The sequence below is a fragment of the Bos javanicus genome, chromosome 28 (assembly GCF_032452875.1).
Source record: "Bos javanicus breed banteng chromosome 28, ARS-OSU_banteng_1.0, whole genome shotgun sequence".
In the NCBI taxonomy this organism is placed as follows: Eukaryota; Metazoa; Chordata; class Mammalia; order Artiodactyla; family Bovidae; genus Bos; species Bos javanicus.
Genome location: NC_083895.1, coordinates 1,498,305 through 1,514,657, shown reverse-complemented (window position 1 = coordinate 1,514,657; position 16,353 = coordinate 1,498,305). Strand labels below are relative to the sequence as shown.

The following is a 16,353-nucleotide window of genomic DNA, read 5'->3' as shown; positions in this document are numbered from 1 at the left end:
TAGCAGATTAAAAATGAAAGGCACCCTAAAAATAGCCTAGAGCCTGTTATGCAGAGTGAAGTAAGTCAGAAAGAGAAAGACAGATATCCTATATTAACACATACGTGTGTGTGTGTGTGTGTGTGTGTGTGTGTGTGTGTGTGCTTGAGAAAAATGATACTGATAAACCTATTTTCAAGGCAGGAATATAGATGCAGACATAGAGAACAGACTTATGAAGGAAGGAGAGGGTGGGACGAGTTGAAAGATTAACATTGAGATACATACACCACCACATGTAAAGCAGATAGCTAGTGGGAAGTTTCTAAATATATAAAACAAGGAGCTCAACCTGAAGCTCTGTGACAACCTGGGGGTGATGTGGTGGGGTGTGTGAGGGAGGTTAAAGACAGAGGAGATGTATGTACACCTATGACTGATTTAATTTGTTTAATGGCAGAACCAACACAACATTGTAAAGCAATTATCTTCCCATTAATAATTTAAAAATTTAAACCCAATTATTAAAGACAGAAAAAAACCCCACACCTCCTACAAAATGCTTTTTCTATTTCAGAAACTTCCAGGCAGGTATGTAGGTAAAAATGTCAAGAATGAGGTTTCAAGGCCAATATCAACTTCCGCTCATAAGCACATTTTTTTTTTCTTTCTGTTTAGAAATTCTTTGACAATTTGAAACACTCTCAGTGTTTCTAAAATTGTTTCTTTTCTGTATGTTAAATTTGTTCCTCTTTATTATACCATGTTCCTCATAAATTGGACCTCAGTAATCATTTTTAGGATTGATGTGCTATGCATGTCATTTAGTGTCATGTTTATTTACAAATGACAATTGCACACATTATTTCTTTCAACTAAGTTTTACTTACAACATCAAACAAATTGAATGTCCATCACCCATGTGAGTGAACTGATCTAATCCCTAATTCTATCTTTAGGATATTGAATTGAATATTTCTCTCTTCAATTCAATATCATCATCACCTGAAAACAAATCTACACTCTGAGAAAATACTTCAAATGTATCAGCGTAACAAAATAAAGAAATATTTTACTATCATATTATAGCACAGGTTTGCAGTCAGTGATGAAGAAACCCTGGTTGTTTTCATCTAGGGGTCCCACTGTTCCTACTTCTTTGAAGTTTCCTACTGGACATCTCACATGCTAGTAAAGTAATGCTCAAAATTCTCCAAGCCAGGCTTCAGCAGTACAAGTACCGTGTACTTCCAGACGTTCAAGCTGGTTTTAGAAAAGGCAGAGGAACCAGAGATCAAATTGCCAACAGCTGCTGCCTCATGAAAAAAGCAAGAGAGTTCCAGAAAAACATCTATTTCTGCTTTATTGGCTATGCCAAAGCCTTTGACTGTGTGGATCACAATAATCTGTGGAAAATTCTGAAAGAGATGGGAATACCAGACCACAGGACCTGCCTCTTGCAAAATCTGTATGCAGGTGAGGAAGCAACAGTTAGAACTGGACATGGAACAACAGACTGGTTCCAAATAGGAAAAGGAGTACATCAAGGCTATATAATGTCACCCTGCTTATTTAACTTATATGCAGAGTACATCATGAGAAACACTGGGCTGGAAGAGGCACAAGCTGGAATCAAGATTGCTGGGAGAAATATCAGTAACTTCAGATATGCAGATGACACCACCCTTATGGCAGAAAGTGAAGAGGAACTAAAAAGCCTCTTGATGGAAGTGATAGAGGAGAGTGAAAAGTTGGCTTAAAGCTCAACATCCAGAAAACAAAGATCATGGCATCCGGTCCCATCACTTCATGACAAATAGATGGGGAAACAGTGGAAACAGTGTCAGACTTTATTTTTGGAGGCTCCCGAATCAATGCATATGGTGACTGTAGCCATGAACTTAAAAGACGCTTACTCTTTGGAGTGAAAGTTATGACCAGCTTAGATAGCCGAGACATTACTTTCCCAACAAAGGTCCATCCAGTCAAGGCTATGGTTTTTCCAGTGGTCATGTATGGATGTGAGAGTTGGAATGTGAAGAAAGCTGAGCATCTAAGAATTGATGCTTTTGAACTGCGGTGCTGGAGAAGACTCTTGAGAGTCCCTTGGACTGCATGGAGATCCAACCAGTCCATTCTAAAGGAGATCAGCCCTGGGTGTTCATTGGAAGGACTGATGTTGGAGCAGAAACCCCAATACTTTGACCACCTCATGCAAAGAGTTGACTCATTGGAAAAGACCCTAATGCTAGGAACGATTGCAGGCAGGAGGAGAAGGGGACAACAGAGGATGAGATGGCTAGATGGCATCACCGCCTCAATGAACATGGGTTTGGGTAAACTCTGGGTATTGGTGATGTACAGGGAGGCCTGGCATGCTGTGATTCATGGGGTCGCAAAGAATTGCTCGGACACGACTGAGCAACTGAACTGAACTGAAGTGATTGATGCAGCAAAGAACTGATGCTTTGAACTGTGGTGTTGGAAAAGACTCTTAAGAGTCCCTTGGAAAGCAAGGAGATCCAACCAGTCCATCCTAAGGGAAATCAGTCCTGAATATTCATTGGAACGACTGATGCTGAAGCTGAAACTCCAAATTTTTGGCCACCTAATGTGAAGAGTTGACTCATTGGAAAAGATCCTGATGCTGGGAAAGATTGAAGGTGGGAGGAGATGAGATGGTTGGATGGCATCACCTACTCAGTGGACATGAGCTGGAGTAAACTCTGGGAGTTGTTGACATACAGAGAGTCCTGGAATGCCACAGTCCATGGGGTGGAAAAGTGTTGGACATGACTTAACAACTGAACTGATCTGAACTGAACCATTATTTTTATCCAATGCTCCTTATTAGTTTTTAGGTATAACTGTAGAATTTGCAAAATAAATATCTGCCTAATACAATCTATCATTAAAAACTTACACACTTTAATATGCAAATTGTTAAGATCCCAAAAAGAAAATGCTCCTATTTGTACAATGTTATCTTTGGTTTTGTATTATTGCCTTACACTTACTCTTTTTAAATTAATTTTTATTGGAATGCATTTGATTTACAATGTTATCTAGCTACCGTCATACGGCAAAGTGAATCAGTGTTACATATACATACTTTGACTCTTTTTAAGATTTTATTCCTATATAGATTATTAAGTAGAGTTCCTGTGCTATACAGTAGGTTCTTGCTAGCTATCTATTTTATACAGGTTAGTGTGTATATTTCAATCTCAATATCTTAGTTTACCCTTTCACCTCCACCTTTCGATCTTGGTAACCTCGTTTTCAACATGTGCGATTCTATTTCCATTTTTTTTATTTTTATTTTTTAATTTTTATTTTATTTTTAAACTTTACAATATTGTATTAGTTTTGCCAAATATCAAAATGAATCCACCACAAGTATACCCACGTTCCCCATCCTGAACCCTCCACCCTCCTCCCTCCCCTCCCCTCCCTCTGGGTCGTCCCAGTGCACCAGCCCCAAGCATCCAGTACCGTGCATCGAACCTGGACTGGCGACTCGTTTCATACATGATATTATACATGTTTCAATGCTATTTTCCCAAATCTCCCCACCCTCTCCCTCTCCCACAGAGTCCATAAGACTGATCTATACATCGGTGTCTCTTTTGCTGTCTCGTACACAGGGTTATTGTTTCCATCTTTCTAAATTCCATATATATGTGTTAGTATACTGTATTGGTGTTTTTCTTTCTGGCTTACTTCACTCTGTATAATAGGTTCCAGTTTCATCCATCTCATTAGAACTGATTCAAATGTATTCTTTTTAATGGCTGAGTAATACTCCATTGTGTATATGTACCACAGCTTTCTTTATCCATTCATCTGCTGATGGGCATCTAGGTTGCTTCCATGTCCTGGCTATTATAAACAGTGCTGCGGTGAACATTGGGGTACACGTGTCTCTTTCCCTTCTGGTTTCCTCAGTGTGTATGCCCAGCAGTGGGATTTCTGGATCATAAGGCAGTTCTATTTCCAGTTTTTTAAGGAATCTCCACACTGTTCTCCATAGTGGCTGTACTAGTTTGCATTCCCACCAACAGTGCAAGAGAGTTCCCTTCTCTCCACACCCTCCCAGCATTTATTGCTCAATGTAAGACCAGAAACTATAAAACTCCTAGAGGAGAACATAGGCAAAACACTCTCCGACATACATCACAGCAGGATCCTCTATGACCCATCTCCCAGAATATTGGAAATAAAAGCAAAAATAAACAAATGGGACCTAATTAAACTTAAAAGCTTCTGCACAACAAAGAAAACTATTAGCAAGGTGAAAAGGCAGCCTTCAGAATGGGAATGGGAGAAAATAATAGCAAATGAAGCAACTGACAAACAACTAATCTCAAAAATATACAAGCAACTCCTACAGCTCAACTCCAGAAAAATAAATGACCCAATCAAAAAATGGGCCAAAGAACTAAATAGACATTTCTCCAAAGAAGACATACAGATGGCTAACAAACACATGAAAAGATGCTCAACATCACTCATTATCAGAGAAATGCAAATCAAAACCACTATGAGGTACCATTTCATGCCAGTCAGAATGGCTGCAATCCATAAGTCTATTTCCATTTTGTAATGAGATTTATCTGTACCAATTTTATAGATCCCATATGTAAATGATATGATATGATACTTTTCTTTCTCTGTCACTTCACTCAGTTTAACAATCTCTAGGTCCATCCATGTTACTGCAAATGTCATTATTTCTTTTTTATGACAGTGTTATTCATATATATATATATATGTATATATCACATTTATTCTTTAATTTATAAACACCATGATATTTTTTCCAACTGCTATTTACTATTTGATGGATATTTTAAAATATGAAAAATGTTAATATTAGTCATCTTGTTTTCCATTTTGTGATCTGTTCATTCTTAGCATTGATCCAAATTAGTTTAATCTGTATTATTCTCTTTTATTTGAAGAACTTCCTTTTACATTCTCATATGCAAATATGCTTGTGATATTTTTTTTTTCCTTTTGTAATTCGATGTTTTCATTTTTAAAGTTCACTTTCTGTTTTGTGGGATAATCTTATTAGAAAAATCATTCTAGTTTGACACTTGTTTTATCCAGTTCTTTAAAGATGTAATCTGTTCTTCTGTCCTAAAGAGTTTCCAAATTGAAATCTGCAGCAAACAAAGCTGTCCCATTGTTATGATATGTGTTTTCTCCCAGCTACTTCTAGTTTTACTTTTTTTTTTTAAAGTGTGCATGCATGAAGAAGATATTTGTTGGGCTCTCTATCACATATCACTGATGTCTTTATCGATCACTATCTGAATTCTGCACTATCATAGTAAGTCATGTTGTCCAGTAAAGTAAATCCTCTTGCTTTATTTTTCTTCAGGAGTGCCTTGGTTATAATTGGTTGTCATTATATACACAACCATTTAGAATCAGCCTAAGTCACACACACACGCCCCTGTACACCAACTCACCCACCCATACACCAAATGATTTTGTTCTATTTTATGAAATTTCTGTATCATTGACTTGAATTATATCAGGGAAAGTTGACATCTTTGAAATATTGGGTCTTCCAGTACATAAAAATATTATAGCAATCTATTTAGTTCCTTATCTTAAATTTCTCTTTATAGTTTACTAAATAAACTTCCTGGAGGATTTTCATTACCATTACTTTTAAAATGTTCATATCTTTCTTCTTATTTAAATAGTATTTTCAATGTCTACTTATTTTTGCTTTTCAGTGTGGAAATAAGGGCTTCCTAGGTGGCGCTAGTGGTAAAGAACCTGCCTGCCAATGCAGGAGACATAAGAGATGAGGGTTCGATCCCTAGATCAGGAGGATCCCCTGGAGAAGGGCATGGAAACCCACTCCAGTATTCTTGCCTGTAGAATTCCATGGACAGAGGAGCCAGGCAGACTACAGTCCATAGGGCCACAGACAGTTGGATATGACTGAAGCAACTTAGCATGTACACAGATATGGAAATAAATTGATTTGTGTTTGTTGACTCTGTATCCAATGCACATGTTGAATTCATTCATTATGTCTAATAACTTAATTGTAGATTATTAAATATTTTCCACGTAGTCATATATAACATCTTCCAACAATTAGGTTAATACAACCTTGGTGCCTCAGATGGTAAAGAATATGCCTATAATGTGGGAGAACCAGGCTTGATCCCTGGGTTGGGACGATCCCCTGAAGAAGGGAATGCCTACCCTCTCCAGTATTCTTGCCTGGAGAATTTCATGGACAGAGGTGCCTGGAGGGTTAGAGTCCATGGGATCGCAAGAGTCAGACACGACTGAGTGACTAACACTTTACAATGTTTACATATACATTTTATTCTCTCTCTCTCTCTCCCCACCCCCCTCACTGTATAGGCTAGTATCTCTAGTAAAATGAATAGAAACTAAGAGAGAAAAATCTCTTTCCCTGGTTCAAATTACAGAAAGACATGTTTCAACATTTTTAAATTTAACTTTGTGTATTAGCACTATTGTTGAGATTTAAAAAAACAAAAGTGTCATCCTTTACTGAAAGCATTCTTTAACTTATGTCCCAAACTAAGTTAAGCACCATTTTAATATTGTAAGTTCAATGTGGATAATTTTACTGTATGGTTTATTTTATGCTTTTATGCTAAATTACTTTATTATTTATCTAGTAGCAGTTTGTTCTCCTAGAGTATGAAATTTACATGAAAACTAGATTTTTCTTCTCTGTAATACTTCATTGTAACTACACAGTATACTTATGTGAAGCTTTTTTAGATTTGAAAACCACATCAGTCACCATATGAATTCCCCTTAGTGATGGCAGTCAATGCTATATGGAAGAGAATGACCATGAAGCTGATTCCTGCCTCAATACTGGACAATGTACAGGATAGAATCAAATAATACTCTTCTAAACCATAAATTTTGAATATAATTTGTTGTGCATCAACAGAATAGTTGAAAGTCCTCTGTTTCAATAGTCCTTTGAAACAGAGGACTTTAAAATGGCTATAAAACCAACTATTTTACTTCCTTTAGTCCTCTCAATGGGGACTATGTAATAGCCACAGTTGTCATCTGTTGCTGTCATCTGCACATCATCTCCTCTGAAATGATTGCTTTACTTTTTGTGAGCTTCTTAGATGTCTTTTTTGATGACATGATACCTACTCAAAGAGAAGAACTAGCTGATAGATGAATTATGGTCTTATGAAAAATAAATTATTTAAACACACAGTATAATAAGAGAAAGACAGATTTAAAAAGGAAATATATATATAAAAGAAAAAACCTTCCTCAGATTGCATCATTTCCCAATCAGTTTGACTGAAAATGATCCAGTGTACTGTCTGTAGTTCAACTCTTTCCTTCTGAAGAAATCCAATATCTTTTTAATAGTATTTATTTTAGTTTAATATAGTGATACTTTCTTATCAAGTATCATCCTTTACAACCAGGAAAACTTGGGAAAATAATGTATTAAATATCCCAAGTATTTTGATTTTAATTTCAATTATCTACTTCACCAAAAGAATTAAAACAAAACAAAACAACAACAAAAAGAGATCTTAGAGAATGGATAACACTATATGGGCACAAAATGATTGAATCCTGTACACCTTGTATCTCTGAACAGCAAAGATGCATTCATATTTTTTGCATTAGTAAAACTTAAGGCAACAAATTATCAAGATGCTAGTAGCATTCTTTGACTACATAAACAAAGTGTATCTACAATAAGAATTCAGAGAGAAACATAGGGTAAAAATTTATTGCCACACTACAAAATTTTAAGAGTCATTATGCAGAGTCTTATTTTTAATCTTTCCAGAAGGATCAAACTGAAGTCATTGAAAGATTAAATGTCTAAAGTTTAAAACACATAGATATTTAACAACCGTTTCTCCAAACTTTTGCCATCTATATTATCTAAAAACATCATGAAAAGAAAAAAAAAAGTGCATGATAGTTATATGAACAGGAAAGTACAAAAATATCAATGGCTTTAGGGGGAAAGGTGGGTAAATGATACTATATTTTCTCATAAAATTGAAAATCACCAGTAAAATTGTGAACTGAATATAAGACTGCCTCGATACATAGTTTCTTATCAGCAAGACACCATAATATGATCCTGATATTAGAAAATCCAGCATAAAACAATAAGGTCAGTAATGAATGAATAAATATAATAAACCTATTAATCATGTGGAAAAAGCAAACTATTTCTGATTATACAATGGCAAAATTAAATAGGAAACTAAATTAGTTTAAACCAAGCAGCTAATGCTTTACATTAAGGTAGCAATTTTCTTAAGGCTGTCAAGACATCCTTATTTCTCATAGTATATATTGGGGTTAAACCTCGGGGTGATAATGGTATAGAAAAGTGAGAGAAATTTGTCTGTTCTGGAAGAATTTCTAGATTTAGGTCATAAATATGTAACGGTTGCAGATCCAAAGAATAAAGTCACAACCATGACATGAAATCAACAGGTGGAGAAACCCTTTGCTCTTTCCATTGCTGATGGCAACTTCAGGATGGTGGAGGTCATTCTACCGTTGGAGCCAAGTATCAGCAGAAAAGGGACCATGACAAATAGCACAGCAACTGTGAAGACCAGCATTTCATTCAGAAACGTGTCCCCACAGGCCAGCTTCAGTACTAGGGGGATGTCACAGACATAGTGATTGATTTGGTTGGATCTACAAAAGGACAGAGAGAAAATCTGGCTTATTTGCCCTATCTCAATTGGAACACCAGTGACCCAGCAGGCAGCCACCAGCTGGACACAGACTATGTGGTTCATGACCAGAGAATAGTGCAGGGGGCTACAAATGGCCATGTAGTGGTCATAGGCCATCACTGTAAGAAGCAGGCACTCTATGTTTCCAAATATAAGGACAAAACTCATCTGTGTTGCACAAGCAAAGAAATATGTCTTTTTTGAGTCCAAAGGTTTATGAGCATTCTAGGAAGAGTGGGAGACACATAACAGATTTCCAAGAAGGAAAAATTACTGAGGAAAATGTTCATGGGAGTCTGGAGAGTCTGGTCTGTCCTTCTTATGAGAATAATGATGCCATTTCCCATCAGAGTTATCACATAGATAAATAGAAACATCACAAAAAGAAACATTTGGAAATTGGTAATGTCAGAAAATCCCCAAAGAACAAATTCAATCATTGAAGTGAGATTCACATTCACTAGATATAGCTCAGACGGTAAAGCATCTGCCTGCAATGCAGGAGACCTGGGTTTGATTCCTGGGTCGGGAAAATCCCCTGGAGAAGGAAATGGCAATCCACCCCAGCACTCTTGCCTGGAAAATCCCAGGGATGGAGAAGCCTGATAGGTTACAGTTCATGGGGTCGCAAAGAGTCGGACACGACTGAGCAACGTCACTTTAACTTTCTGTGAAAATAGTACAATTAGGCATTTATCTTTTTTTGTTTTGTAATTTTATAAATTAAAGGGATTTAGGGGAATTATTAATAGTACATAAGATTCTATTCTGTATTAATATCTAGTATTTTGTATCCTGGACTCAACACAATTGAAGTCTTATGGAAAATTTATGCTAAATTCTAAATATAAAAGCATAAGTTGCAATTCAAGGTTTAACTTTAAATAAAAGTGATATGTTTTAGAATTATGCACTTTCATTTTGAATCTGTTTGTGTGCAGAGCAAAATCAATCCATTTTACTTCTTATATTAAAAAACAGAATTCTGAAGCAGAAACATTTGTATCCCACTTTCTCAGTGGTAGGGCACAATCAAATTCTGTAATGCATTTATCATGAATTTCCCAACTCTTCCATTGGAACTTTCTCAAGAATAAAGCATGCCTTTCCTTCCATATTCTGCAATGATAGTTCTTACTACTTGTGTGTGCACTTTATTTGAGACCATTCTGGCTGCCTTTATCTACTAAAATAAGCAACATAACCATCAGGAATTATAAAGAAGGAACTTTTATTTATCCTTTGCAAGCATGCAGCTTATGTTTAACAATGTTCTTGACTTATTGGTTATTTAATTAATAATGACAAACTTGAAGGAATTACATTGATGATATGATTTCTGAAACTCTGCCTAGTAAATCTATTCGCAAATCTCTTATGATGTGCCAGGGGTCACTTACATTTAAAAATTATCATGTTAATAATATATATAAGATGCAACACATGAAAATTAAAACTGAAAACTATAAATTATTTATACTATGGTTAATACACAGTTGTCAAAAATATCAAAAGCAGAGAATATATATTTTAGCTAGTAGGTAGGTGAGCAAGTATAGTTTAGTGAGTAATTAGTGAGACCTATACAGACTCAAAGTTCTCCTGTATTTAGATATACTTGTAAAACATAAGAGTTTTAAAAGAAAGGTGATTAGTAAACTGTAGCTTTAAATAGTAAGTAGGAAACTGGAAAACACAAATGACTTTAACTGTGCTACTCTTATGTTAGTAAACTACTGGCAATAGAATATTATTGAATTGTGTTAATGTCATGTTACATTGATATTATAGATGAAGAAACTAGGGCTCAAAGGTTTACATGATTAAACTAAGAAAAAGAAAAAAAAATGTTCTCTTTGACTTTCAGGATTCATGAGCATTGTGAAAAGGGTAACAGATCCACAACTATTTCCAAAAGGAAAGAATTGCCAGGGAAAGAATACATGGGAATGTAGGGGTCAGGACCCCCTTTGGTATTAGAATCACTGTGTTTAATCCATTGTATATTCTTGCCTCCTTTGTCAAAGATAAGGTGTCCATATGTGCGTGGATTTATCTCTGGGCTTTCTATTTTATTCCATTGATCAATATTTCTGTCTTTGTGCCAGTACCATACTGTCTTGATAACTGTGGCTTTGTAGTAGAGCCTGAAGTCAGGTAGGTTGATTCCTCCAGTTCCATTCTTCTTTCTCAAGATAGCTTTGGCTATTCGAGGTTTTTTGTATTTCCATACAAATTGTGAAATTATTTGTTCTAGCTCTGTGAAGAATACTGTTGGTAGCTTGATAGGGATTGCGTTGAATCTATAAATTGCTTTGGGTAGTATACTCATTTTCACTATATTGATTCTTCCAATCCATGAACATGGTATATTTCTCCACCTATTAGTGTCCTCTTTGATTTCTTTCACCAGTGTTTTATAGTTTTCTATATATAGGTCTTTAGTTTCTTTAGGTAGATATGTTCCTAAGTATTTTATTCTTTCCATTGCAATGGTGAATGGAATTGTTTCCTTAATTTCTCTTTCTGTTTTCTCATTATTAGTGTATAGGAATGCAAGGGATTTCTGTGTGTTGATTTTATATCCTGCAACTTTGCTATAGTCATTGATTATTTCTAGTAATTTTCTGGTGAAATCTTTAGGGTTTTCTATGTAGAGGATCATGTCATCTGCAAATAGTGAGAGTTTTACTTCTTCTTTTCCAATTTGGATTCCTTTTATTTCTTTTTCTGCTCTGATTGCTGTGGCCAAAACTTCCAAAACTATGTTGAATAGCAATGGTGAAAGTGGGCACCCTTGTCTTGTTCCTGACTTTAGAGGAAATGCTTTCAATTTTTCACCATTGAGGATAATGTTTGCAGTGGGTTTGTCATATATAGCTTTTATTATGTTGAGGTATGTTCCTTCTATTCCTGCTTTCTGGAGAGTTTTTATCATAAATGGATGTTGAATTTTGTCAAAGGCTTTCTCTGCATCTATTGAGATAATCATATGGTTTTTATTTTTCAATTTGTTAATGTGGTGTATTACATTGATTGATTTGCGGATATTGAAGAATCCTTGCATCCCTGGGATAAAGCCCACTTGATCATGGTGTATGATCTTTTTAATGTGTTGTTGGATTCTGATTGCTAGAATTTTGTTAAGGATTTTTGCATCTATGTTCATCAGTGATATTGGCCTGTAGTTTTCTTTTTTTGTGGGATCTTTGTCAGGTTTTGGTATTAGGGTGATGGTGGCCTCATAGAATGAGTTTGGAAGTTTACCTTCCTCTGCAATTTTCTGCAATCTCTTTAACAAGTGGTGCTGGGAAATCTGGTCAACCACTTGTGAAAGAATGAAACTGGACCACTTTCTAACACCATACACAAAAATAAACTCAAAATGGATTAAAGATCTAAATGTAAGACCAGAAACTATAAAACTCCTAGAGGAGAACATAGGCAAAACACTCTCCGACATACATCACAGCAGGATCCTCTATGACCCACCTCCCAGAATATTGGAAATAAAAGCAAAAATAAACAAATGGGACCTAATTAACCTTAAAAGCTTCTGCACATCAAAGGAAACTATTAGCAAGGTGAAAAGACAACCTTCAGAATGGGAGAAAATAATAGCAAATGAAGCAACCGACAAACAACTAATCTCAAAAATATACAAGCAACTCCTACAGCTCAACTCCAGAAAAACAAACGACCCAATCAAAAAATGGGCCAAAGAACTAAATAGACATTTCTCCAAAGAAGACATACAGATGGCTAACAAACACATGGAAAGATGCTCAACATCACTCATTATCAGAGAAATGCAAATCAAAACCACTATGAGGTACCATTTCACACCAGTCAGAATGGCTGCGATCCAAAAGTCTACAAATAATAAATGCTGGAGAGGGTGTGGAGAGAAGGGAACCCTCTTACACTGTTGGTGGGAATGCAAACTAGTACAGCCACTATGGAGAACAGTGTGGAGATTCCTTAAAAAACTGGAAATAGAACTGCCTTATGATCCAGCAACCCCACTGCTGGGCATACACACTGAGGAAACCAGAAGGGAAAGAGACACGTGTGCCCCAATGTTCATCGCAGCACTGTTTATAATAGCCAAGACATGGAAGCAACCTAGATGTCCATCAGCAGATGAATGGCTAAGAAATCTGTGGTACATATACAAAATGGAGTATTACTCAGCCATTAAAAAGAATACATTTGAATCAGTTCTAATGAGGTGGATGAAACTGGAGCCTATTTTACAGAGTGAAGTAAGCCAGAAGGAAAAACACAAATACAGTATACTAACGCATATATATGGAATTTAGAAAGATGGTAACAATGAACTTGTGTACAAGACAGCAAAAGAGACACTGATGTATAGAACAGTCTTATGGACTCTGTGGGAGAGGGAGAGGGTGGGAAGATTTGGGAGAATGGCAATGAAACATGTAAAATGTCATGTATGAAACGAGTTGCCAGTCCAGGTTCGATGCACGATGCTGGATGCTTGGGGCTGGTGCACTGGGACGGCCCAGAGGGATGGTATGGGGAGGGAGGAGGGAGGAGGGTTCGTAATGGGGAACACATATATACCTGTGGCGGATTCATTTTGATATTTGGCAAAACTAATACAATTATATAAAGTTTAAAAATAAAATAAAATTAGAAAAAAAAATCAAAAAAGAAAAAAAAAAAAAAGAATCACTGTGCCTTTGTCCATCAAAATAGTTATATACCTGACTAAAAACAACCCAAATAGAAGCCGCTGGAGATGGTAAACGTCAGCAAAGCACAAGAGAAGAAATTATTTCAATTTAGTTAGATTTTATTCTGGTATATTTGTTTTTGTTCTCTTCTCTTTTTTGTGTTTTCTCTGTAGAAATAGAAGGTTTAGCATTTGCTTTCACTCATCCATCAGCAACATTTCTTATTCTTCAGTGCTAAATAAATTACAATTTCTAATTGTACAAGTCCAGCATTTTGACACTTAACTTATCAACGTATACCATGAATAAGATTTATGGTAAGACAAAGTTTTGCATGTTATTCTAAACAGTGAGTAAATTAGAAAAAACAACTACTCTGTGTGCTATAACTAAGTTATCTGTGCTATACCTCTTTCTTGTAAATGTTTAAGTGCTTATTATTAAGGGAAATAAATATTAATGCTCTAATATTGCTATTTTTGAACTCAAGTCTCCATTACTTGGAAAAATTCAAATGATTAAGAACATGTGTGATAATTCTGTTCAGTTCAATTCAGTCAATCAGTTGTGTGTGACTCTTTGTGACCCCATGAATTACAAAACGCCATACCTCCCTGTCCATAATCAACACCCAGAGTGCACTCAAATTCACGTCCATCGAGTCGGTGATGCCATCCAGACAATCATCCTCTGTTGTGCCCTTATCCTCCTGCCCCCAATCCCTCCCAGCATCAGAAATTTTTCCAAAGAGTCAATACTTCACATGAGGTGACCAAAGTACTAGAGTTTCAGCTTTAGCATCATTCTTTCCAAAGAACAACCAGGACCAATCTCCTTTAGAATGGACTGGTTGGATCTCCTTGCAGTTCAAGGGACTCTCAAGAGTCTTCTCCAACACCACAGTTCAAAAGCATCAATTCTTCGGTGCTCAACTTTTTTCACAGTCCAACTCTCACATCCATACATGACCACTGGAAAAACCAGCCTTAACTAGACAGACCTTTGTTGGCAAAGTAGTGTCTCTGCTTTTGAATATGCTATCTAGGTTGGCATAACTTTCCTTCCAAGGAGTAAGCATCTTTTAATTTAATGGCTGCAATCACCATATGCAGTGATTTTGGAACCCTAAAAAATAAAGCCTGACACTGTTTCCACTGTTTCCCCATCTACTTCCCATGAAGTTATGGGACCAGATGCCATGATCTTCGTTTTCTGAATGTTGAGCTTGAAGCTAACTTTTTCACTCTCCTCTTTCACTTTCATCAAGAGGCTTTTCTGTTCCTTTTCAATTTCTGCCATAAGGATGGTGTCATCTGCATATTTGAGGTTATTGATATTTCTCATGGCAATCGTGATTGCAGCTTGTGCTTCTTCCACCCTAGCGTTTCTCATGATGTACTCTGCATATAAGTTAAATAAGCAGGGTGACTTTATACAGATTTGACTTACTCCTTTTCCTATTTGGAACCAGTCTGTTGTTCCATGTCCAATTCTAACTGTCACTTCCTGAACTGCATACAGCTTTCTCAAGAGGCCAGGAAGGTGGTCTAATATTCCCATCTCTTTCAGAATTTTCCACAGTTTATTGTGATCCACACAGTCAAAGGCTTTGGCATAGTCAAGAAAAAAGAAATAGATGTTTTTTCTGGAACTCTTTTGCTTTTTCGATGATCCAACGGACGTTGGCAATTTAATCTCTGGTTCCTCTGTCTTTTCTAAAACCAGCTTGAACATCAGGAATTCATGGTTCACATATTGCTGAAGCCTGGCTTGGAGAATTTTGAGCATTATTTTACTAGCGTGTGAGATGGGTGCAATTGTGTGGTAGTTTGAGCATTCTTTGGCATTGCCTTTCTTTGGGATTGCAAAAGTAGGAAGTCAAGAAACACCTGGAGTAACAGGCAAATTTGGCCTTGAAATACGAAATGAGGCAGGGCAAAGGCTAATAGAGTTTTGACAAGAGAATGCACTGGTCATAGCAAACACCCTCTTCCAACAACACAAGAGAAGACTCTACACATGGACATCACCAGATGGTCAACACTGAAATCAGATTGATTATATCATTTGCAGCCAGAAATGGAGAAGCTCTATACAGTCAGGAAAAACAAGAGCGGGAGCTGACTGTGGCTAAGATTATTAATTCCTTATTGCCAAATTTGGACTTAAATTGAAAAAAGTAGGGAAAACCACTAGACGTTACAGGTATGGCCTAAATCAAATCCCCTAGGATTATATAGTGGAAGTGAAAAATAGATTTAAAGGACTAGATCTGATAGATAGAATGCCTGATGAACTATGTACTGAGGTTCATGACATTGTACAGGAGACAGGGATCAAGACCATCCCCATGGAAAAGAAATGCAAAAAAGCAAAATGGCTGTGTGAGGAGGCCTTACAAATAGCTTTGAAAAGAAGAGAAGTGAAAAGCAAAGGAGAAAAGGAAAGATATAAGCGTCTGAATGCAGAGTTCCAAAGAACAGCAAGAAGAGATAAAAAAGCCTTCCACAGCAATCAATGCAAAGAAATAGAGGAAAACAACAGAATGGGAAAACTAGAGATCTCTTCAAGAAAATTAGAGATACCAAGAGAGCATTTCATGCAAAGATGGGCTCAATAAGGGACAGAAATGGTATGGCTCTAACAGAAGCAGAAGATATTAAGAAGTGGCATGAATACACAGAAGAACTGTACAAAAAAGATCTTCACAATCAAGATAATCACGATGGTATGATGACTCAGCTAGAGCCAGACATGCTGGAATGTGAAGTCAAGCAGGTGTTAGAAAGCATCACTATGAACAAAGCTAGTGGAAGTGATGGAATTCCAGTTGAGCTATTTCAAATCCTGAAAGATGATGCTCTTAAAGTGTTGCACTCAATATGCCAGCAAATTTGGGAAACTCAGCT

The 16,353-nt window shown here is 36.5% G+C and overlaps 1 pseudogene; it reads right to left on the bottom strand.

Moving 5' to 3' along the window:
- Positions 1-8,290: 8,290 nt before the first annotated feature.
- LOC133240246 (olfactory receptor 10AG1-like) lies at positions 8,291-14,052 on the bottom strand (annotated as a pseudogene).
- Between the last annotated feature and the right edge of the window lie 2,301 nt (positions 14,053-16,353).